The sequence below is a fragment of the Microcaecilia unicolor genome, chromosome 1 (genome assembly GCF_901765095.1).
Source record: "Microcaecilia unicolor chromosome 1, aMicUni1.1, whole genome shotgun sequence".
NCBI classification, from domain to species: domain Eukaryota; kingdom Metazoa; phylum Chordata; class Amphibia; order Gymnophiona; family Siphonopidae; genus Microcaecilia; species Microcaecilia unicolor.
This window is the reverse complement of record NC_044031.1, coordinates 435,447,244-435,462,834: the sequence shown is the minus strand read 5'-3', so window position 1 is coordinate 435,462,834 and position 15,591 is coordinate 435,447,244. Positions and strand designations below refer to the sequence as shown.

Below are 15,591 nucleotides of genomic sequence, written 5' to 3'. Positions count from 1 at the left end.
GCGGAGCCTTTCAGGCAGTGCATTCCAGAGTGTGTGGGCTACTCCAGAGAAGGCTCGCTTGTGGGTATCACATCGTGTAATGTCTTTTGGAGAGTGTGTGGTTAATGAAAGTCCTTGGAAGTGTGTGGAGGATCATCCTATTTTTCAGGTACTCAGGGCCATTTCCTTTCAGGGCCTTGAAGATCAGACATAGAGTTTTAAATTTAGCCCTGTATTGTACTGGTAGCCAATGAAGTTTTTGCAAAAATGATGTGATACGGTCACATCGTTTGCAACCTTCAATGAGTCTTGCTGCTGCATTCTGAATCAACTGGAGCTGGTGCAGGCCCTTTGTAGTCAGACCATTGTATAGTGCATTGCAGTAATCCAGTCTTGATGTTATTGTGGCATGTACAACTGAGATAAGATTTACCTTCTCGATGTAAGGAAAGAGGCAGCATAGCTGTCGCAAATAGTAGAAGTAGCTCTTGATGGTTGCTTGGATTTGGGAAATCAGAGTAAGTGTTGAATCTAACTGTATTCCAAGGTTCCTGACTTGTGATTTGAGGGGGAGTTCATACTTCCCAAAAGGTATTTTGATGTCAGGTATGTATCCACTTGTGTTAGGGACCCAGAGAAGCTCGATTTTACTTGGGTTCAGGCAATGTTTGTTGTATTTAGCCCATTCTTGAATTGGTGTTAGAGAGGCAATCAGTTTATTCAATGCTGTAGGTAAGTCAGGTTCAATGGGTATGAGTAGCTGCAAATCATCCGCATAGATGTAGAACTGAGTGTCCATTGACCAAATCAACTCAGCTAGTGGCTTGAGGTAGATATTGAACAGAATAGGTGACAGTATCAATCCTTGTGGTACCCCGCAGGTCAGTGTCCTTGGTGGTGGTGAGTTGCTGCCAAACATTATGGATTATTGCCTGTCTGATAGATAGGATCTGAACCAGGCAAGTACTGTTCCATTGATACCTGTTTCTGTCAGTCATGCTAGCATGACATCATGATCCACAGTGTCAAAAGCTGCTGAGAAGTCAAGCAGTACTAACATCGAGGCAAATCCCTTGTCTCATTTTCTATGAAGATCATCTAGTAGGGATACGAGGAATGTTTCTGTACCATAACCAGGTCTGAATCCAGATTTACATAGATCTAGCCAGTTTCTCTTTTTTAGCCACTCATTAAGTTGAACACAGACTGTTTGTTGTATGAGTTTCCATAGAAACGAGATGTTGGATACTGGCCTGTAACTTTCAAGTTTGTCCTGGTCATGGGTGTTTTTATACAGCAGAGGATGGACCACTGCCCATTAGAAAGAGAGGTGTTTACAATTTTTGTGGCGCCTTCCATAAGGCCCATACTTGCCTGCTGCACTATCTTTGATGGGCAGGGATCGAGGGAGCAGGTAGTTGGTTGAAGGTTTCTTAGGATTTTGTCAAGGCTCTCCTTACTAGTGCATTCATTCTGCAGCTCCTCACTATCTTTCTTTCCTTCACCCATCTCTCTACACCCATCTCCAGGAACTCCATTCATCAAGTAAATCACTCTTACCTGTACCCTTCTTCTCCACCGCCAATCCAGACTCCATTTCTTCCATCCTGCTGCACCTTATATAGAAACATAGCTCCTAGTAGTAGTCTCACGAGACTACTGCTAGAAAGCACCATTTTGACTGCGCAGGGTTACCATACATCTGGTTTTACCCAGACATGTCCTCTTTATGAGGACATGGCAAAGCAACTGGGCGGGTTTTGCCAGCCCGCCTGTTTGTCTGGATTTGCGGATGAACGGGCAAGCTGGCGGGCGGACGGGCGTTCTATCCTCCCCTTCCCTCCTTTACCTTAGTGTGGTGCCCTGGTGGTCTAGTGACCTCTATGGGGCAGAAAGGAGCCCCCTCTTTCCTGCCCAGTATGCCTGCAGACTTTCTCCCAGCGCCGATTCAAAATGGCTGCAAAGAGTTCAAGCGGTGGCCTCATCAGGCTTTCAAAGAAGTCTTGCAAGATCATTGCTTGAACTCTTGGCAGCCATTTTGAATCGGTGCCAGGAAAAATACAATCTTTAGACGTGCCGGGCAGGAAAATGAGGGTTCTTTCCTGTCGCGAAGAGTTCACTAGACCACCAAGGCACCACAATAAGGTAAAAGAAGGTAGGAAGGGGTAGTGGAGTCATGTGGGTGGAGGGAGGCTGGAAAATTGGGGAGGGGATCTACATTGGGGAGAGAGGGAATCTGGCTTTCTTTGGGAGGGTCAAAGTGACAGGGGGTGGGGCAGGTGTGACAGGGGGGTAGGGCAGGGTACAACAGGGGATGGGGCATGTGCCCTCTTTTTTCTTAGGGCAAATATGGTAACCCTATAACTTAGGATCTCTCCTGCCTGGGGAACCCCTAGGCCACCAGGGAATGAGGCTATTATTAAAAACAAAATTACAGAGCACATCCGAGGACATGGATTACTGAGACCGAGTCAGCATGGCTTTTGTGTGGGGAAATCTTGCCTGACAAATTTACTTCAATTCTTTGAAGGAGTGAACAAACATGTGGACAAAGGGGAGTCGGTTGATATTGTGTATCTGGATTTTCAAAAGGCGTTTGACAAGGTACCTCATGAAAGGCTACAGAGGAAATTGGAGGGTCATGGGATAGGAGGAAATGTCCTATTGTGGATTAAAAACTGGTTGAAGGATAGGAAACAGAGAGTGGGGTTAAATGGGCAGTATTCACAATGGAGAAGGGTAGTTAGTGGGGTTCCTCAGGGGTCCGTGCTAGGACCGCTGCTTTTTAATATATTTATAAATGATTTAGAGATGGGAGTAACTAGCGAGGTAATTAAATTTGCTGATGACACAAAGTTATTCAAAGTCGTTAAATCACGACAGGATTGTGAAAAATTACAAGAGGACCTTACGAGACTGGGAGACTAAATGGCAGATGATGTTTAATGTGAGCAAGTGCAAGGTGATGCATGTGGGGAAAAAAGAACCCGAATTATAGCTACGTCATGCAAGGTTCCACGTTAGGAGTTACGGACCAAGAAAGGGATCTGGGTGTCGTCGTCGATAACACACTGAAACCTTCTGCTCAGTGTGCTGCTGCGGCTAAGAAAGCGAATAGAATGTTGGGTATTATTAGGAAAGGTATGGAAAACAGGTGTGAGGATGTTATAATGCCGTTGTATCGCTCCATGGTGCGACCGCACCTTGAGTATTGTGTTCAATTCTGGTCGCCGCATCTCAAGAAAGATATAGTAGAATTGGAAAAGGTGCAGAGAAGGGCGACTAAAATGATAGCGGGGATGGGACGACTTCCCTATGAAGAAAGACTAAGGAGGCTAGGGCTATACAGCTTGGAGAAGAGACGGCTGAGGGGAGACATGATAGAGGTATATAAAATAATGAGTGGAGTGGAACAGGTGGATGTGAAGCTTCTGTTCACGCTTTCCAAAAATACTAGGACTAGGGGGCATGCGATGAAACTACAGTGTAGTAAATTTAAAACAAATCGGAGAAAATGTTTCTTCACCCAACGTGTAATTAAACTCTGGAATTCGTTGCCGGAGAAAGTGGTGAAGGCGGTTAGCTTAGCAGAGTTTAAAAAGGGGTTGGACGGTTTCCTAAAGGACAAGTCCATAAACCGCTACTAAACGGACTTGGAAAAATCCAAAATTCCAGGAATAACATGTATAGAATGTTTATACGTTTGGGAAGCTTGCCAGGTGCCCTTGGCCTGGATTGGCCGCTGTCGTGGACAGGTTGCTGGGCTCGATGGACCCTTGGTCTTTTCCCAGTATGGCATTACTTATGTACTTATGTACTTATATGTCACAGGGTGGGGGGATCCTTTGAGGGTGGGGGGCTTGATCGGGGAGTCTTCTTTGGAGGCTTTACTTTTGGGTAGGGATCAAAAGGTTCTAATTGAGGGAGTCTGTATCAGAGGGGGTTTTGATTAGGGGCAGGGGCCAGATTAAGGGGAGAACACTGAAGGTCACAGCTGGGATTATCAGGCCATGGCTTGGCAGCACGATGTTCCTGGGCAATAAAATATCCTCAGCTAAAATCTAAAGTTATTTTACCATAATTTTAGGATCATAATACAACTTGTGATGTGCACCCCATGTTCATCACAATTCACATTATGGACTTTACATAGTAATGAGCTGCTTTACATGTATTTGCATATTTTATATCTCATTACTATTTAATCTGTGAGAATTTAATTATTGCCACCACAAATTTGAACAACCTGCATTAGAGCCTTTTAAATCACATTAAGGTGCAAATAATGCCCTTAAAGTCCAATGCAGCTTGATAACTTCCTCCCTTAGTTGAGATAGTACCACAGTACTTTTAATAATGGAGAGTGTGACTGATTGGCAGCTGAACACTGCAGGAATAGGTTAAAAATTTAGTAAAAACAGGTCAGGTCATAGGCTGTATGGGGGGCAGCATTGGAGAGAATCCAGCAGTTATGCGGGTGCTGGTAATATTCAGTGCCGACACCTGCATAGCTAAGCAGGTAAATTTATGACAGCTCAAAAACTGTCCTAAATTGAGGCACTTAGCTGTACAGGTGCTGGCTGAATATTGGCCAGCACTCTCATAACAAAAAAAAAGTGCCGAGCCACCTCGATCTCCTTTCCCACTCCAGTCCCGATCCTCCCATCTCCTCTCCCTCCCTGGTGATACCAAGCCTCCTGTCCTCTCCCCTGACCAATTAAACACCCTCACCCCCTCCCACTACCCTTCCATGCAGGAGAGGCAGCTGGACCTACCTGCAATTCATGGTGGGCAAGCAGGAGCGATTGGGGCAGGAAGAAATCCCACTTGCTCCTGCCCCTTGCAGATGACTCAAGGGGGTGGGAGGCTTGGTATTACCGGGGAGGGAGTGGGAGGATTGAGACTGGAGTAGGAGTGGGAATCAAAGTGGCTTAGCACCTTTTGTTTTTTGTTATGTGGGTTCTAGCTGATGTTCAGCTGGGGCCCACATAACTATATTTTGCTGAGGTACATATAAGCTCCAGTGGCCAGCACATGATAATTAGCCCCAGAAACTCAGCACCAATGGCTGGACCTGGACTGGCACTAAATATCCGGGGCTAATTTAGTTGGTGACAGTCAGCATTAAGTTGACCGCTGCTGGCTGAATATTGACATGAGTGCCACTAGATGTACAAAGCGCTATATACAAACATATAAAAGACAGTCCCTAGTCAATAGAGCTTATAAACTATTAAGACAGACAAACAGGACAAATAAGGTATTAGGGAGTTTATTTTATTATGGCAGAGATTAACAGGGAGGGAAGTTATTAAGCTGTGTTAGTGATTAAGTTGTGTTATTTGTCCTTAATGGGACTTAAATGGTACTAACACAGCTTATCTTACAATAAAGCAGTGAACTCAAGCTTACCTTGTGAGTTGCTACGCTGGTAATTTTCAGACTTGGTTTGATTGTAAACTGTGGTTGCCTGTGTCTTAAAATCTTCCTGATAAACTGCTGACTCTACTATATCTGACTTATTTAAAAAAAAAAACCTGTCTTTTCACTTGCAGAGGGTCTGACCTCTTAAAGTTTCTAATCTGTCTTCATTCTATTGCCTATAACTTAAAATTGTTGTTGCATTGTGATTTCATATTTTTATGATGGAATTGTCTTAAAGGTGCTCTCATTAGAACTGTGTTTTGAACTTGTGCCAAGTGACTAAATCCAATCAACTTGGTTACACAGAATTTGGTGACTCTGGTGTCTGTCTTAAAGGTGTGCATATTAGAATTGGGTTTTGAATCTTCAGTGCCACAGACTTAATTCAATCAGTTTGGTTATATAGCATCTAGTGACTCATACCTATGGAGGAGGGGCAATTTGTATAGAGCTGTGTGGTAAAAGAAAAAAAACAGAACTCAAGTTTACCTTGTGAGCTGCTATGCTGCGAATTTTCAGACTTGGTTTGATTGTAAACTGAAGTTACCTATGACCTTGTCCCATCTACCCCTAGGTGAACTCCCATTATGCAGGGCAATCAAGGAACAAATATCTCCATTACACTATAATTGGTCAATCCTGCTCCTTGTTATCCCCTATCATAGTTTACCTTTTCACACTTGTGAATCACATCAATATGACCTTCATTCAGTGCACATGTTCCACTTTAATCCTAAGATAAACTATTTGGAGCCTTAGAGCTTGGCCTATCTGTCTCCAAATATCAGCTTTGAAAGATGAGATCAACAAGCTCAAGAAGGAATTAGCTACAACTAAAAAAGCATCCAGGATTACTCAATTCCCAGCCAATTTATCACCACCACTTCTACAGAGAATGAAACAACAGAGGAATAGATGAGTCACAGTAGGCTCTGGTAGACTAAGATCTGTGACACAGAAGCACTCGCCTTCCCAACCTTTGCCCCTGTCAAATTCTTTTGCTGCGCTGCATCATTATGATGCTGAAAAAAGAAATACTGTGGTGGAAGCAGAAGCAATGAAAGTAGCACAACCCAAGAAACATCCCTCAAACAATGACAGATTGGTGAAAAGCAGAAAACTCTTACTACTCAGAGACTCCATTATCAGAGGCATTAACTTAGGAACACAGTTCAAGGGTTCCAACCTAGTGAAATGCCTTCCAGGATCTTCACCTACCAGATGTACCGACCAAATACTGAAAGTGATCCGAGAAGAGAGTAAAGCTTCAAACAATGATGTTGTAATTCACCTGGGAACAAATGACCTGGCCAACAACGTCAAGTTACAGCACAGAGAGCATTCCAGAAGCTTGGGGAGGGACTGAAATCTATGGTTCTGACTGTGGCTTTTTCCTAAAGTAATTCCCACATGGGGGAAGGGAGAGGAAAGACTATGCAAAACAGTGGATTTCAATAAGTGGCTTGAGTCTTGGTGTAAAGAAGAAGGTTTTAGATACATAGGCGCATGGGGTAATATGTGGAAGAATAACAGGCTGTATTGTAATGATGGGCTACATCTTTCTGTGATGGGAAAAGGGAAATTGGGGATAAATTCATACAGTATGTTTCTAGACATTTAAACTAGAAGGCGGGAGGGACAAAAGGAAACAAGGGAATTCAGAAAGTCACCCCCCAGAATAAACATGATGGCAGAGGCAAGGTAATCTCAGGGCTTTTTTTGAGGGGGTACTTGAGGGTACAGAGTACCGGCACCTTTTCCATTGTCTGCTAAAATTGACTCATGGACCCCAAGTTTTAATAACAGAGCTCAGGCTCTACACACCAATTCTGCCTTGTCATAGATTCTGTGACTGGTTGCAGGGGGCCTGACTATTGTAGGGTGGGTCCCTTAGTGATCACCCTACCCCTGAAGGGTGGCTTAGCATTTGAGTACCGGCACTTTTTTTGCTAGAAAAAATGCACTGGGTAATCTAAATATAGAAAACCACCTAAACTCACTAAGCACATGGAAAGCAATGAGCACAAATACTCATAGTCTAGGTAAAAAGGTTCAAGATTTGAAAGCCCTAATATTTGAAGAAAACTTGGATATTGTTGTTATTACAGAGACATGATTCAATGATTCCCATGAATGAGATGTGGCTATACTGGGCTATAATCTTTTTAGAAAGGATAGAGAGGGCCGAAGGGGTGGAGGAGTGGCGCTGTATGTGAGAGACAATACCAGAGCAGCTGAAATGCAGGGAACCTGGAGAAAAGAAGAAGCTTTATGGATCAACCTGAAAAGAGAAGATGGAACCTGAATCCACATGGGGGTTATCTACAGACCTCCGGCACAAACGGAGAAGCTAGACAAGGATCTGATATAAGATATTCAAAAGATTGGTATGAAAGGGGAGGTGCTACTGTTGGGAGATTTCAACTTGTCTGATGTGGATTGGAACATCCCGTCTGCAGAATCAGAAAGAAGTAGGGAGATTGTGGACGCCTGTCAAAGTGCCTTGCTCAGACAAATGGTGACGGAACCCACGCGTGAAGGATCGATGCTGGATTTAGTGCTCACGAATGGAGGAAGTGTTTCCAATATCCAGGTAGGTGCCCACCTATGTAATAGTGGTCATCACACGATATGGTTTGATATAAGGGCAAAGGCAGAAAGCGGACGCACAAAACTCAAAGTACTGGATTTCAGACGTACTGAAGAAGGAGCTGTTGGCATGGGAAGCTGTAGGAGAAGTGGAAAATCAATGGTCAAAGCTAAAGGCTCCTATAAATATGGTAACTGATCTTTACGTGAGGAAAGTAAACAAAAACAAGAGACATAGGAAGCCTATATGGTTCTCCAAACAAGTAGCTGAAAAAATAAGAGCAAAAGAGGCTTTGTTCAAGAAATACAAAAGAACGCAGCGAGAGGATCACGGAAAAGTTTATCAGATTAAATTCAAGGAAGCGCAGAGAGAAATACGGATAGTGAAAGCACAAGTGGAAGAAAAAATGGCTAAAGATGTCAAGAGAGGTGACAAGACCTTTTTCAGATATATTGGAGAAAGGAGAAAAGATAGGAATGGAATATCAAGATTGAAAAATAATGAGAATGGCTATGTGGAGAGTGACGAGGATAAAGTGAATGTGCTAAACAATTACTTCTCTTTGGTGTTCACGGAGGAAAATCCTGGTGAAGGACCGCAGTTGGCTGCTGAGGGAATATCTGGGAATGGAGTGGATACTGTGCCGCTTATGGAAGAAAGAGTTTATAAACATTTGGAGAATCTGAAGGTGGACAAAGCTATGGGGCCAGATGGGATACATCCCAGGATACTGAGGGAGCTCAGGGAGGTTCTGGCGGGACCTCTTAAAGGTTTATTTAATAGATCTTTAGAGACGGGAGAGGTTCCCGTGGGATTGGAAACGAGCAGATATGGTCCCTCTTCACAAAAGTGGAGACAGAGAAGAAGTGGGAAACTACAGACCAGTAAATCTCACGTTGGTGGTAGGAAAAATAATGGAGTCGCTGCTGAAAGAAAGGATAGTTAATTTTCTAGAAGTCAACGTATTACAGCACCTGAGGCAACATGGCTTTACCAAAGTAAAATCCTGCCAAACAATTCTTATTGATTTTTTTTGACTGGGTGACCAAAGAACTGGATGAAGGGCATGTGCTAGATGTAATCTTCTTGGATTTCAGCAAAGCCTTTGATATGATCCCCCACAGAAAACTCGTGAATAAACTGAAAGGGCTGAACTTGGGACCGAAACCCAAAACAGAAAAACTGAATAGGAGGGGAGAGATTAGTAAACTCGACTCAGGAGAGAGATCTTGGGGTGTTGGTGTCAGAGGATATGAAGGTGAAGAAACAATGTGACAAGGCGACGGCCGTGGCCAGAAGGATGCTAGGCTGCATAGAGAGGGGTATAACAAGCAGAAGAAAGGAGGTGTTCAGGCCCCTCTACAAGTCGTTGGTGAGGCCCCACTTGGAGTATTGTGTTCAGTTTTGGAGGCCATATCTTGCGAAAGATGTAAAAGGACTGGAAGCGGTACAAAGAAAAGCTACAAAAATGGTATAGGATTTGCATTGCAAACTGTACGAGGAGAGACTTGCCGACCTGAACATGTATACCTTGGGGGAAAGGAGAAACAGGGGTGACATGATACAGATGTTCAAATATTTGAAAGGTATTAATACGCATACAAACCTTTTCCGGAGGTGGGAAGGCGGTAGAACTAGAGGACATGAATTGAGGTTGAAGGGGGGCAGACTCAGGAGTATTGTCAGGAAGTATTTTTTCACAGAAAGGGTGGTAGATACATGGAATGCTCTCCCGCGGGAGGTGGTGGCGATGAAAACGGTAATGGAATTCAAACATGCATGGTTTAAACACAAAGGGATCCTGTTTAGAAGGAATGGATCTACGGAATTTTAGCAGAGATTGGGTGGGAACACTGGTAATTGGGAAGCAAACCCGGTGCTGGGCAGACTTCTAGGCCCTGATCGTAACTGAATAGATATGGAAAGTTCAAGAACAGTGCTGGGCAGACTTCTATGGTTTGTGCCCTGAGAAAGGCAGGGACAAATCAAATTTGGTATACATATAAAGTATCACATACCATGTAAAATGAGTTTATCTTGTTGGGCAGACTGGATGGACCGTACAAGACTTTATCTGCCGTCATTTACTATGTTACTATGATATTTAAGTCATCACGGGTTACAAAGTAATGAGATGCAAAATAAGCAAATACATGTAAAGCAGCTTATTGTTATGTACTATGTAATCTTCAAGTCTTTTGCAACCCCTAAACCACAGAAACAATTTACTAGGCATTTTTTTCCTCCAAATGTTGTTGGATTCCCTACTGGTTTTTGCTTTTCACTATTCCACTCACCCATAATAATGCACCAAAGGCAGCAAGATTGAGATATGGAATGATGGAGTCTGCCCCATCTCCTGCCAGATCAGTCCTGAATCCAGGTAAAAAGGGGTGTAATACCACATTTGATAGATTTTCTGTAGGAGGAAAATAGCATAATTTGGTTGCCTTTTCCACCATCAATTATAATAGGATTTATGGGAAAACAGGAATGCAGCCTGCATGTATTCCTGTCTAAATACACAGAGGTGTAGCTAGGTGGGTCACCAGGGGAGCGACCGTTCCCTTAAATGGACTTCTGACAGTGCCTGCGCCTATTTTTCATTCGATCTGTCACGTTTAAAATATGCACCAGTGCCGTCGACAGTCCGCTCTCCGCTCCTCCCCCCCCCCCCCCCCCCCACCCCCCACGCTCTCAACTTGGCTACGCTTCTTAATTTTGGAGTGGAGACATCTGGGAGGCAAAATCAACATAAAATGGGTGGATCAAAAACTCCTTGCCAAGGACGATAAGTCAAATGCAGCAGGTATTTGTCTACACTGAATATCTCCACATAGACCCTCTTACGACTGTTGCTGTTCTGATATATGCTGCTATTTTTCCACAGAGAGGCCCAGAAGACCAGGAGTGAATCAATCCTCCAATATGTTACTGCAGTGAATGGAAGGGAGAGTCTATGCTGTTTCGAAGCCAAAATGGGATGCCTCCTTCTAATTCTTATCTTTCATATTTCTTTGCTCCTGACACATGCTCATCTGTTTTGTCTTTTAAGTTTTATTTTTTTCTTAAATACAGAGGAAGATCCTGGTTCCCCTTACAGAAAGCAGGGATTAAACATCATTTCTCATTAACCTGCATAGTCAGTCCCCCTGAAACAGCACATTTTGTGTAACACCAGGACATGCTTTCGTCATTGTCAGAGCACTGACAAGAAAGAAAATAATGTCACTTTAATTCATGGGTGAGAGTTAGAGCAAAGCAGCAAAAAGCAAAGTGAAGGCAAACTGGATCATGACTCTCAGGTATCCCTCTGCTACTCAGTGCTTGTCTGAAATAGAAATGAAAATGTCAGTGGGGAAGAAATAAATGACACATCATTACACAGCAGGAAAGGAGTTGAACAGGAAAGGATGCAGATGGGGCACTGTATCTCTTTGCCAATAACCTGTCTGTGGCTGGGAATTGTCAGGATACAGAAAGGAAATATGTAGATTTCCTCTACTAACGCAGGTAACAAAAGCTGCAAGATTTGATTCCTGCTGATGAACATATGGCTAGTCTCCTGTATGTTATAGGCAACATTTTTAATTGATGCATTACATCTTTTTTTTTCATTAGGGGTCCACATAACTGCGCCTTGTTTATTAACTTTTGTAATCTGTTTCCAGCTGTTGTGAGTTCAAGGGAAGGTCTATCATGTTCTACAATTATGACAATATTACCTTCACCTGAACTGTCACTACAGGTTACAGATTACAATTTATATACCACTAACACCTACGGTTCGAAGCAGTTCACAATAAAATTAAGATCACACCATCCTCCTAAACATGATTCGAAACTTAATCAAAAATAGGAAGAAAATCTTTAAAAAGAAAAGTTTTTAGCATCTTTCTAAAATGTGCATATTCTAAATTGTTCAAAAAACAAGCTGTGCATGATAGCCAAATTTTAGGAGCCTGATAAGCAAGAAGCATATCACAAGCCTTAAACCTCTTAATGCCCTTAACTGAAGGGAAGGCAAAAGGAGAACAATTTACTCCTAGAAGAGCTTGAAAATTCGAAATGGGATAATAAATACTCTTGACAGTCACCATGTAAAACATGATACAGAGAGGCATAATCGAACGGAGGCGCCCATCTATAAGGGCAGCCATCTGTAATGATGACCCCGTCAAGCGGCGTACCCGACTGTATTATCAAAACAAGATGGCCGGCCATCTTTCGTTTCGATAATACGGTCAGAGCCGGCTAAATCTCAACATTAGAGATCGCTGGCATTAAAGATGGCCGCCATTGGTTTTCGCCGATAATGGAAACTAATGGTGGCCATCTCAAACCCAGCCAAATCCAAGCCATTTGGTCATGTGAGGAGCCAGCTTTTGTAGTGCACTGGTCCCCCTCACATGCCAGGACACCAACCGGGCACCATAGGAGGCACTGCAGTGGACTTCACAAATTGATCCCAGGTGCATAGTTCCCTTCCCTTGGGTGCTGAGCCCCCCAAATCCCCCCCCAAACCCACTCCCCACAACTGTACAATACTACCATAGCCCTTATGGGTGAAGGGAGGCACCTACATGTGAGTACAGTGGGTTTCGGAGGGCTCACATTTACCACCACAAGTGTAACAGGTAGGGGGGATGGGCCTGGGTCCGCCTACCTGAAGTGCATTGCACCCACTAAAACTGCTCCAGGGACCTGCATACTGCTGTCATGGAGCTGGGTATGACATTTCAGGCTGGCATAGAAGCTGGCAAAAAAATGTTTTTAATTTTTTTTAGGGTGGGAGGGGGTTGGTGACCACTGGGGGAGTACGGGGAGGTCATCCCCGATTCTCTCCGGTGGTCATCTGGTCAGTTTGGGCACTTTTTTGAGGCTTGGTCCTGAAAATAAATGGACCAAGTAAAGTAGGACAAATGCTCGACAGAGCCGGCCTTCTTTTTTCCATTATAGGCTGAGGCCAGCCATCTCTTAACCACGCCCCTGTCCCGCCTTCAGTACCCTGCCGACACGCCCCCTTGAACGTTGGCCGGCCCTGCGATGGAAAACAGTTGAAGCCGGCCAAAATCAGCTTTCGATTATACTGATATGTGTCCGAAGACAGGACACTGGCCGTGTTTCGGCGCCAACAAGGCACCTGCCTCAGGGATCAAGTTTGTAAATATAACATATAGATGTCGAGGTGCAAATGCCTTAAGGACAATCAAAATGACTGACTTAGATCTCGCTAAAGTGCGAAAAAACGCCAAAGGCACTGGCTCCAGCAAAGAGCCTTCTCCTGTGTGATCCGAAGGTGCCTTGTTGGCGCCGAAACACGGCCCATGTCGGGTCTTCGGTTAATAAAGTACTCCTGTTGTCCTAGTCTTGAAGGCCCAGTGTTGCTTTTTTTCTTTTGGTTTTTCTAATTGTATACTGTATTACCCTCTCTGTCTGTATTATAAGAGAATTTAAACAAAATTCTGGCCATCAACATTTGCCCCATTGCTGAGGTACCTTTTCATCCTGACAAGACTGCGGCCTGTATGGATTTGTCTTTTTTTTTTTTTTATTGGTTTGGGGGTGGGGGGGGCTTTTTGCTCTTTTTTTCATACTTTGCTTTGCTGCAATTTGGTATAAAAGTTGTATAATGAGGTCACCAATTGAAGACACTTTGCACTGCAAGACCTCTATTCTATTATTTTCTGCCCCTAAAATCTCTGACTTGGGATAAAATTTCCAAATGAACTTGTTTTGCACATAGCATGACAGAAATGGACCTCACTCATAATGCAGGGTATGTTGGGTGTGGTCTCAGGCTCTGAAATTCACTGCTAGTGCTAATCTTCAAACTTACATTCTGCCAAAGGCAACCTCCTTCTTGAGTTCATGGGGTGTAATATTGTAGAAGACTCTGGAAAATGAGAATACAAATTGGGAGCAGCAATTCCATGACATTTATAGGATTAATAGTGGATCTAAAAAAGAAAAGCGTATTCCACATTTCAGAAGGAGAATGCATGAATAAGTCCAACCAGTGGCGTAGCAAGGGCGGAGCGGTGGGGGCGGTCCGCCCCGGGTGTCGGCGGGTGGGGGGTGCTCCGTCAAGAGCTGACAGCTCTCGTCTCCTGCCGCTACCCTGCTTTTTTTTTTTAATCCATTGCAGCGATGCAGGCAGCGCTTCCCGTCTGCCCTGTGAAGGAGAAAATCGCGTCGCTGGCGTCGGGCCTTCCCTCGTTTTGTCCCGCCCTCTTCTGAGGTAACTTCCTATTTCCTCGAGGGTGGGACACAACGAGGGAAGGCCCGACGCCAGCGACGCGATTTTCTCCTTCACAGGGCAGACGGGAAGCGCTGCCTGCGTTGCTGCAATGGATTTTTTTAAAAAGCAGGGTAGCGGCAGGAGACGAGAGCTGTTGGCTCTCAACGGAGGGGGCACAGGATGGGACCAGCTCGGGGGAGGAGGAAACTCAGAGGGGAGAAGGGGATTGGGGAGGGTGAGTGAGCCTAGAGGGGTGCTCAGGGGAGAAGGGGATTGGGGAGGGTGGGGGAGCTTAGATGGGTCACTGGGTGCTCAGAGGGGAGAAGGGGATTCGGGAGGGTGGGGGAGCTTAGAGGGGTGCTCAGGGGAGAAGGGGATTGGGGAGGGTGGCGGAGCTTAGAGGGGAGAAGGGGACTGGGGAGGGGAGTGCTCAGAGGGGAGAAGGGGTCTGAAGCTGTAACTGGGGTTTGACAAGGGGGCAGGAGGGAAAATGGATCCATGCCTGGGGCAGGTGGGAGAATGGGTCTGGGGCTGAAAAAGGGGGATGCAAGGCATGTAGTGGATGAAGGGGGCTGAAAAGAGTGGGCAGAGAGAGAGGGGACAGACCCTGGATGGAAGTGGGGAGTGTGAGGGAGGGCAGAACCTGGATTGATGGGAGAGGGAGGGCAGACGGATTGAAGGGGCGGAGAGAAAGGGCAGATGGTGGGTGGAAGGGGGAGAGAGAAAGAGGGCAGACTGGGGCAAATGGTGGATGGAAGGGGCAGAGATAGAGGGCAGATGTGGATGGGAGGGAGATGGCAGACTGGGGCAGATGGTGGATGGAAGGGGCAGAGAGAGAGGGCAGACAGTGAATGGAAGGGGCAGAGAGAGAGGGCAGACAGTGGATGGAAGGGACATTAGAGAGGGCAAACACTGGATGGCAGAGAGCGAAGACAGATGCTGGATGGAAGGAAGACAGTGAAAAGAAGATGAGGAAAACAGAAACCAGAGACAACTACTACTACTACTACTACTACTATTTAGCATTTCTATAGCGCTACAAGGCATACGCAGCGCTGCACAAACATAGAAGAAAGACAGTCCCTGCTCAAAGAGCTTACAATCTAATAGACAAAAAATAAATAAAGTAAGCAAATCAAATCAATTAATGTGAACGGGAAGGAAGAGAGGAGGGTAGGTGGAGGCGAGTGGTTACGAGTCAAAAGCAATGTTAAAGAGGTGGGCTTTCAGTCTAGATTTAAAGGTGGCCAAGGATGGGGCAAGACGTAGGGGCTCAGAAAGTTTATTCCAGGCGTAGGGTGCAGCGAGACAGAAGGCGCGAAGTCTGGAGTTGGCAGTAGTGGAGAAGGGAACAGAT

At 44.9% G+C, this 15,591-nt stretch overlaps 1 long non-coding RNA gene across 1 annotated transcript; it reads right to left on the bottom strand.

Annotated features, from left to right (window-relative positions):
* Nucleotides 1-1,523: 1,523 nt before the first annotated feature.
* On the bottom strand, nt 1,524-15,253 carry LOC115460318. The gene is made up of 3 exons (XR_003940458.1): nt 15,233-15,253; nt 1,675-1,681; nt 1,524-1,595 (listed from the first exon to the last, which is right to left on the bottom strand). It is a non-coding gene; the product is annotated as an uncharacterized LOC115460318 (long non-coding RNA).
* Nucleotides 15,254-15,591: the final 338 nt, after the last annotated feature.